Source organism: Lycium barbarum, chromosome 9, assembly GCF_019175385.1.
Source record: "Lycium barbarum isolate Lr01 chromosome 9, ASM1917538v2, whole genome shotgun sequence".
Taxonomy (NCBI): Eukaryota; Viridiplantae; Streptophyta; class Magnoliopsida; order Solanales; family Solanaceae; genus Lycium; species Lycium barbarum.
In genome coordinates this window covers 13,936,173-13,945,227 of record NC_083345.1, presented here as the reverse complement: position 1 = coordinate 13,945,227, position 9,055 = coordinate 13,936,173, and the positions used below count along the sequence as shown (strand labels likewise).

The window sequence follows — 9,055 nt, the reverse complement described above, 5'->3', positions numbered from 1 at the left end:
TGATTGTTTTTTTAAGTAAAATGTGCAAAACTAATACTCCATAATTTTCTTCTAGATTTAAAAAAAGATAGTTTTCTGGTTTTTTTTTTAAACACAGTTTTTCCATAAAAAAATTAATTTTTTCAGATTTTTATAAAAATCCAATTTTTCACATTTTGAAAAGAAAAAAAATTAGTGTTGTCCGTTAGTCAAGGTTTTACTCGTTAAAAAAAAGTTTTCCAAATTTAAAAAAATTCCAAGGTTTCAGATTTCTTTTTAAAAGAATAAATCAATTTTTCAGTAATAAAATGTCATGTGCAATTTATTTTTTTTTAAAAAAAAAAAAATAGTGTTGTCCGTTAGTCAAGGGGAATAAATGAGCCAAAAAGTTGAATTGAGGGGTAGATTTGGCAAAATAGATGAATAAAGGGTATTTTTATACCTTTTCTAAAAGTTCAGGGGCATTTTTGTTCTTTTCCGTTAAATTTATTTGGGATTGTGACTAAAAGTGCACCACTTATGCAAACATAATGTACTATTAGTGCACCATGTGAAAGAATATATATGATTTTGATCCAAACCCAAACATTATGGATGATTTTGGTCCTTTTCTCGCTTATTTCACTAGTATATGTGCAAAATGACACTATTTGCCACATCCCAATATGGCTGCAGAAAAAGACATTAGAGGCCTGGGGCAGATGCAACGTAATAATAGCGTGGCATATGCAAACAAATTTTATAGATGTGTGTGTGTGTGTTTTCTAGTTGCACGATTTCCAAGCAATTACAAAAATGCACATATATATTCTCTGTTAATGGTATATTCTCAACAAAAATAAGTTGTGGGTGTACTGCATTTTATATATTCATTTGATATTCGGTATTTATTATTCGATTAATTTAAGTTTAGTTATGTAGGATCTCTTATGGAAAAAAAAAACTTTACTAAGAAATTTCTCCCATTCACAACCTCGCACAATTGTTGTTGTGTGTCTACTGAGATAAACAATTTTGAGGAAAAAAAAATATATTTAACTTAGAATTGATTGGCTACTCACAAGATGAATAATAAGCGCATATAAAATTCCGTCGCTACTCACAAGATGAATAATAAGCGCATATAAAATTCCGTCGCTACTCACAAGATGAATAATAGGCGCATATAAAATTCCTTACGGGCGTGGGCGGATCTAGGTAGAAGTAAAGGCCTTCGTCGAAAAATTACACTTTGTATACAAGGTTAAATTTTTATTCGAATCTAGGTAGAATCGGCCCGATCGGGGCATCCTGGCCGATTGGCAGCATTTTTTATTTGATATTGGGCAAGACTTGTCTTAACAACAAGTTATACTGATCGTCAAAATTTTGACCACAAATGACGAAATGCTAGAAACGTTTTGGCCACAAGACTTGTCTTAACAACAGTTTATGGTGATCGTTACAATTTCTTGTCAAATCCTGATGGATCGTCAAGATCTTTTCGGCATTTATGGCTGAAAATCCTGACATACTGCTAGAATTAGTCATAAACTCCTAATGGATCGCCATAACATGCTGTTTAAAAAAATTAACGGAAAGAACATCGCTGCACCCTGAAAACAAAATAATTACCCGCTCATATTCCTCTAACTTTCATGACTCTAAAACGATTTATCCGAAATGCCCCCAAAATTATGATACCAACATGATATATAAATATACTGAGATGATATCATGTCCATTTATTCAAAAGACACACTTTCCAAAAAAAAAAAAAAAAAAACCTCTATGATACCATCATCTTATATACCTACACTGTGATAGTATCATTGAGGCCTGCTTCAATCCTTAAGTGAGACACTCCTCGGTCCTCCGTGATACCATCGTGGTACATAAATATACTGAGATGGTATCATGGAGGACTGTTTCAGTCCTTCTCTTAGTCCTTCATGATACTATCATGATATGGTATTCTGAAGGAAGGGTCTTGGACGATTAGGTTATCGGCTAAAAATTTTCGGCCGATTGGATAAGAAGTGCAATTAGTTTAGGAGGGGACATGAGCAGGTAAATATTTTACATTTTAGAAGTATTTTGTGTTGTTTTCCAAAAATTTGCCCACAAATGTTTGCTTTAAATTGGGCCAAATCAACTCCAATTTGACATACACAAATCTAAAAATGAATAGATCCATTAATCTAAATTTATTAAACTTTATTAACAAGACCAAAAATTTAATGGGTGTCCTAAGAGTAAATTTCTGAAAGCTAATTGGCATGGGTGATTTACAACAACAGCTCTGGAGGCAATGGTCTTGAACTTTTGACCCCACTTGGCATATGAGCAAAATTTTAAGTTTAACTAGTTTTGCCCATGCTTCATGGGCAAACCTTCAAGATCAAAAGTTAAAAATTTTGCTTTTTAGGGGAGAATAACCTATATATACATAAGTGTCATACCCCATTTTAACCGGGTTAAAGTAGAGTACAACATATTGGTGATTCCTATTTATCGTTTAATTTAAGGAGTCGCCACCTAATTATTTATGGTGAATTAGGACACCTAAAGTTTATTAAAGTTATATTTAGAGTTAACTCTGTTTAAGGTCTACGAAACTTGAGATTCTAGGTAAGGGTTCAATTAGTCTAAAGGGAAGGTATTAGGCATCCTTTAAGATCCATTAACAATGGTTAACCGACTGGACTTAGGTTAATTAATAATACAAATTAAAATATATTACTGAAAGGTTATGAATACTTATTATAACTACGTGCCAAAATAATTTTAGAAGACTACAGTGATTAACTAACTTAAGATGTACTAATCAAAGTGCAAAACTGTAAACGAAACAAAATATATGGCATGTCGATCTTGAAGAGTGAATCAAATTTAAAGAAACTCTATGGCCTGCTCAATTATGAATTCAAAATGTTTGAAAGTATTTTATTTGAGGAAAAGAGAAAACCGAAACGAAAAGAACGATTATTTCCATTTGAAAAGAACAAACTGGTTTCTAAAAAAAAGAACTTTTAAAGTCTCTGTTAATGTCTATAGCTATTTTTTACTCTTTCGGATTCATATTCTAAGGCTGATAATCTTAAATAAGTCAAATAAACAAGCACATATAAGAAAACCAAACAACGAATTAATCCTCAGAAAACAAGTTAAAGAATGTGGTGCTCATTTCTAGTTTCTATCCGAATGCATTTGTTGAGAGGATGAAAGGAGCGACTTAAGAAACAATGGAGGTTCCGGATTTCCTCTCGCTTCCCTTTTCTTTATGCTCGACTGCATTTCGAGAGAGGGCGAGAGAAATGAATGAGAAGCAGATGCACGTTTCAGGCCCTTGCAAGGTGACGTCGAGTCTTAAAGTAAGACTCTTCGACTCCGGTGTACATGCAAACAAAGAAAAGAAAGAGAAGATAAAGTTAGAAGTTGGAAATCCAAATTTATCTCATACAGAGATGTACACATACAGTGAGGAGAGAAAAGTACAACAACTCATGGCTTGTACATTCGAAAAAGTCTCAAGCTCATATTTACTGAAAGAAGTCATGCTCGAGTTAGTTTTTACCACTGCAGTACCCTTCACAAACATCTTTCTTTCTTTGTTTCCTAATAAAGGGAATAATTCTAAACATGTTTACAAAAAGAAAGAACTTAAACAGAGAATGATTCTTTAAACTTTGTCATATGCATCAGGCACGTAAAGGAATATACTTGCTAAATCATGGTCCCTACTACATATGCTTATTCACATAGAAATAGAAAGAACCAAAAATAAAATGAGCCCTTTCAACTCAACCACTGATTTATGAAGCATTAAAAGAAAATTTCAGCATAATATCCAAGTAATTCACATAGCAGCTCATGATCAGAACTACCAGTCTACCAAACCACATATGTCACAAATACACGAGATATTCTTACACCCTTATATGTCATTTTATAACCAGATTTCGAAAGAAATAAATTAAACTTAAGCACATGACTTCTAAAATCTAAAGATATCTCATGCTAATATATCGACACCTAAGACGTGATTTTCCTACGTTACGACTACGATGCCTTGACGGAGAAGAAAGGAGAGCAGGGTCGGATGTTACTAAAGTATATTGTCATTAAAAATATTTAAAAAGGCGATCACTGGTTATGGTAGAAAATATAGTCTAGCATTGTCGTAAGATAACATGGACTAATTCACGATAAAGAATCAATGGCATAATTTATTTTTTCATATCTATCAAAACTAGCATAGAACCGGAGAAAAAGAAAGTATTTTCATACGGGTATTTCATCAGACATTATCAAAATCTAAGAACAAAATATATAGGCGAAGAGACACTAAACACAGTTTTTTTTTTTACACAACCCGAACAGCGTAGCATATCTCTACAGCATGTTCAGTCATGCTTGCATAAAATATAATAGATCCCTATAGCCGCAACATATAAGAAATATAGTTATATTTTCCGATATAGCCTGAAGAATCCACATACACAGTCATTTGTCGACATAAGGAAATTGCACCTATCTTAAAACAGATTCGAATATATCATAGATAATAAGAAGTATTCACTACGCAACTTCTAAACACATCATTTTCTAGAAGAGATGAAATAGAAAAGGATCATATTTTACCTCTTGTGGGTGCAATGAACTAGGACGGGGCCTCGAATCTACTCCCCTGTTCCGAACAGATCCGAACCCCACACAAATAAGTTCAAAAATCTCTGTCCCGGTTAAAGTCTACCAAAGCAGAGTAAAGAGTTCAAACGATTTTAAGTTTTAGAGTGATAATCCAACGATGAAAAATCGTAGATGAAGAAGAAACACTAAGGATTTTCAGATTGTTTAAGTGGCGGCCAAAACTAAAAAAAATCCCCCCTCAAATGTTGAGTGATTTTGTTCTTTATAGAGAAATATGAGGAGAGAGAGGAGCGTATGAGAGAGAGAGCGAAGTGGAAGGAGCGGAGTGATGTCGGGTGAAGTGGAGAGGAAGAGGAAAAAGATGAGTGATGTCGGGTGAGTGGAGGGGAGCGTGTGTGGGGAAAAGGGAAGAGGAGCGGCGGTAGTGGGGAGTGAGACGAGGGAGATGAGGCGGAGAAGAGGGAGAGGGAGGCGGAAAGAAGAAGAGTGAAAAGAGAAGGGGAAAGGTTAGGGTTAGGTTTTTTTTTTTTAGGGGATAAAAGAAAATGGGCCGGGTCGGGTCAATTTCATTTGGGCTGGACCGGGTAAGATGTGGGCTGGTCTGGGTAGAAAAAATATGGGTTGGGTATTAAAATGTGGGGTTGTTTAATTGGGTAGGGAAATAATATTATATTTGTATTTTAGGCCATTAATTTGGCTGAAAAATATTGGTCCTTCCTCCGCTATTTAATTATTTTTGAGCTTCCAATTAACAACTAGTACAATATATAATATATGAAGACAATTAATAATTAATATGTAAAAAAAAATAAGGATTTAACAAAGTGTTGTTCTGTAATTAATTTAACGAGTCCAAACCTGAAAGTGAAATGACGATGAACATTTAAAATTTGTGATAAATTAATACTTGTAATGTTAAAATAAAAGTAGCGAATATAAATAGCAGTGAAAATAAAGTATCTAGCTCGTCAATAACTTTAGACGTCCGAGTGAATAAAATTAAATAAAGGAGGGACAAAATTGGGTGTCAACAATAAGAACATAGTATATTTACAAAACATGATGATACTTTTCAGTTTGCAAAACATACCAATAGATTTATTACAAAATATGTACGAAAATTTGTGTATGTTGTATGAAAAGCTTAAAATTTTCACTCAAAATTTTGTGTATGAAAACTATATGAAATATGTATATCTCTCGTTCAAGACTTAAAATTCACTCAATTTATTGTGTATGAAACTTGTATGAAATATGTATATCTCGGGCAAGGCTTAGAATTCTCATATTTTTCGTGTATGAAAATTGTATAGAAACGGTATGACATTTATATAACTGTATAAAATTTGAAAAAAAAAAAAGCTCAGGTTAGGTTTTTGGAAATTTAGTACAACTAGAACAACATTGTGTACAACTTTTATACAATATTCATATTAATTTAATGCAATTTCTAATCTCGCTTCGAAATTCGGTTGAAATTCAATACAACTACAATAACATTGTATACAACTTTCATACAATACTAATACAAATCTCTTTATTTTCTAACAAAATCAGAAAATATAGATTTTCTTTTGTTATACATGAGGTAAAACAGGAAATTACAATGAGGTAAAACAGTAAAGTGCTCGTCATCATCGTTGCAGTCATCATCATCGTCGCAAAAGTGGTTATTTGTGCAAATCAGCCTGAAGTTAGAAGTTTGAGATGACACATTTTCGCATGAAATATATATATTTTCCGTTCATCTTCTCTGGCCATTATTTTCTTTTGAAGTTATATTCGAACGAGATTACACATAAGTGTAAGCACCTGCACCATTGAAAACAATGCATACCTATTAATCAAACACTTCACTCTCCACAACACACAAAACAAATAACCATACCCTAAAAAATAAGCATTTTCACAATAGTACCAATACCCATTAATTGACAACTTTCAGTCTCCTCAAACACAAAACAAATAATCATATATCCATAAAATGCCTCATTCACTCATAAAGATAAACATTTATGTAAATAAAGCAGAAACCCACATGAAACATACACGATTAAACAAGTTCTAATTGAAAAAAAATCATTTCTTTAAGGAAAACCACCAGATATGTTACATAACTATTAAAGAACGACGCATTATCCAACAATTAGAAACTCACTCATTGAAATACAAAGACCCACAAAGGGAAGTAAGAGATTTTCGACATAGTGAGAAGTTTACCCATTGAAACACTTGTGGTGTGTCTCTTCTTCTCTGGGGATCTGCTATGGTGGGTCTGTATGTGGTGTGGATATTCGAACGAGATTACAAAACAGTATAGGATATTATTCTAGGGAGAAAACCCTAAGGGAAGGGTAGGGGCTGCATCTAAGGGGAAGGGAAAGGTGGGTGGCTGAGAAAAAGAGAATGGAAGGGTGGGCTTTTATTTTTTCAAATCCGTTATATTTTGTAAATAAAGAAAAATATCCTTATGTTTTGTAATATATAGTTTTAAGTAGTATTATTAGATCATTTTCTCGCTTTTTAATATAGAGAAGATTCAAAACAACTCATTTCCAAGATCATTGAGTCGTGTAATTTCCTGAATTTGGCGTGAACAGAAACTCAATATGGGCCGATACTGTCATGGCTTTGTATATGACCTTTATATAGAGAAATGAGTTGGACCACATTCTTTCTGCATAGTTGGGCTATTTATGTTGCGTCAATTTGGTACAGACATCTTCAAAGAGAGACTTCTATTCTTGTGAATTAGAAAGCACTAGACTAGAACGAGTTGGTAATTTTCTCGAGTCAATTTCTTAAATGGTCACTTTTTTTGAAAATATTAAAGTAACTTTTGAATTTTTTTGGACAAAATAATCATAAAACTATGCTCATATTCCTATCAAAATAAAATATGCCGGAAAGTTAACTCTTTAGCTAGACAGTTGGCATCCCATTTTTTTTAATTGCCGTTTAGCAGTTATTCATTGTCATTGAAATTAAGTTACGTTAGTTATGCTAACTGTTGGATCTTTTGGTTTAATTCAAAGTTTACCTTCTTAGTCAGCTAGATGGGAGTATTTAAGGAACAAATCATTATTTAATACTCTCTTCATCTCAATTATGTTACTAAAATAGTTGTTTCAAACTATTTGTCGTTTTAAAAGTACAAGACACAATTAATTATTTTATTCCATTTTGCTCTTAATTAGTAGAATTTTATCATTAATGGAGATGACACATAAATAGAGTAAACATTTAATGAAGAAATGTTATAACATAGACATAAATAAGGATAAAGTTAATTAAATATCCCTCTTACTTAATAGTATTTCTTAAGGGTGTGTGAAACAAAAAAGCAACAGATAATTTGAGACGGGAAGAGCACTATAAAGTCTAAAGTCTAAGCATGTCCTGACGGACAATTTTAACAGAAGATTAAACGCAACCTTCATGGTTAGCCATTATTATGTCCTGTCTGAAAGAGTGAAAGTAATACCTTTACATTACTGGTTCTTTACATTTTTTCCATTTAATGAGTGACCTATTGTTCAATTGCTTATATTGATTAGTTTTTTCATGTAGCCCCCGGCCCAACTCTTGAGTCCAACAAGCTAACAAGAACTAAGCTAAAACAGGGCAATTCGCAGAATTGCCCTTCTTTTGGGATGGTCTTTAAATTTTGCCCCTCATATTTGAAATTTTTAAATTTTGCCCTTTGGCTAAAACCCATAGGTTCCAGGTTCGAACCCCCACTCAGTCAAAAATTTTAAAAAAAATCGCAAGGCACAATTTAAATTTCGCTATGCCCCCACCGGCATACACTTGTTAAGGATTTATCAAAGTTATGCAGGATCCGGCATACTTATGCTTTATGAGCAGACTTGGCATAAGTATGCCGGGTCCGGCATAACTTTGCTAATTCCTTCACAAGTTTATGCCGGATCCGGCATACTTATGGACAAACTTTTAGTTAAGTCTTAACTAAAAGTCTTTTTCTAGTTATGCCTTATGAGGCAAACTTTTAGTTAAGGCATAACTAAAAGTATGCCCCATAAGACATAACTTTTCCTTAAGACATAGACTTTGTTTTATAAGGCAAATTTTTAATTATGCCTTAAGGAAAAGTTCCGCCTTATGGGACATACTTTTAATTGTGCCTTAACTAAAATTCTGCCCCATAAGGCATAACTAGGAAAAGACTTTTAAGTTTGCCCATAAGTATGCCGGACCCGACATAAACTTGTTAAGGAATTACCAAAGTTATGCCGGACCTGGCATACTTATGCCAAGTCTGCCCATAAGGCATAAGTATGCCGGGTACGGCATAACTTTAGTAATTTCTTCACAAGTGTATGCCGGGTCCAGCATACACGCGACCCAAATCTTGTCTTGCAATTTATTTAAAAAAGATTATGCTTGAGCGGGGGTTCGAACCCAAAACCTCATATTTCTGCGT

At 33.4% G+C, this 9,055-nt stretch overlaps 1 long non-coding RNA gene across 1 annotated transcript; it reads right to left on the bottom strand.

The window, feature by feature from the left end:
- Positions 1-6,013: 6,013 nt before the first annotated feature.
- On the bottom strand, positions 6,014-7,213 carry LOC132610213 (uncharacterized). The gene is made up of 2 exons (XR_009571064.1): positions 6,832-7,213; positions 6,014-6,423 (listed from the first exon to the last, which is right to left on the bottom strand). It is a non-coding gene; the product is annotated as an uncharacterized LOC132610213 (long non-coding RNA).
- Between the last annotated feature and the right edge of the window lie 1,842 nt (positions 7,214-9,055).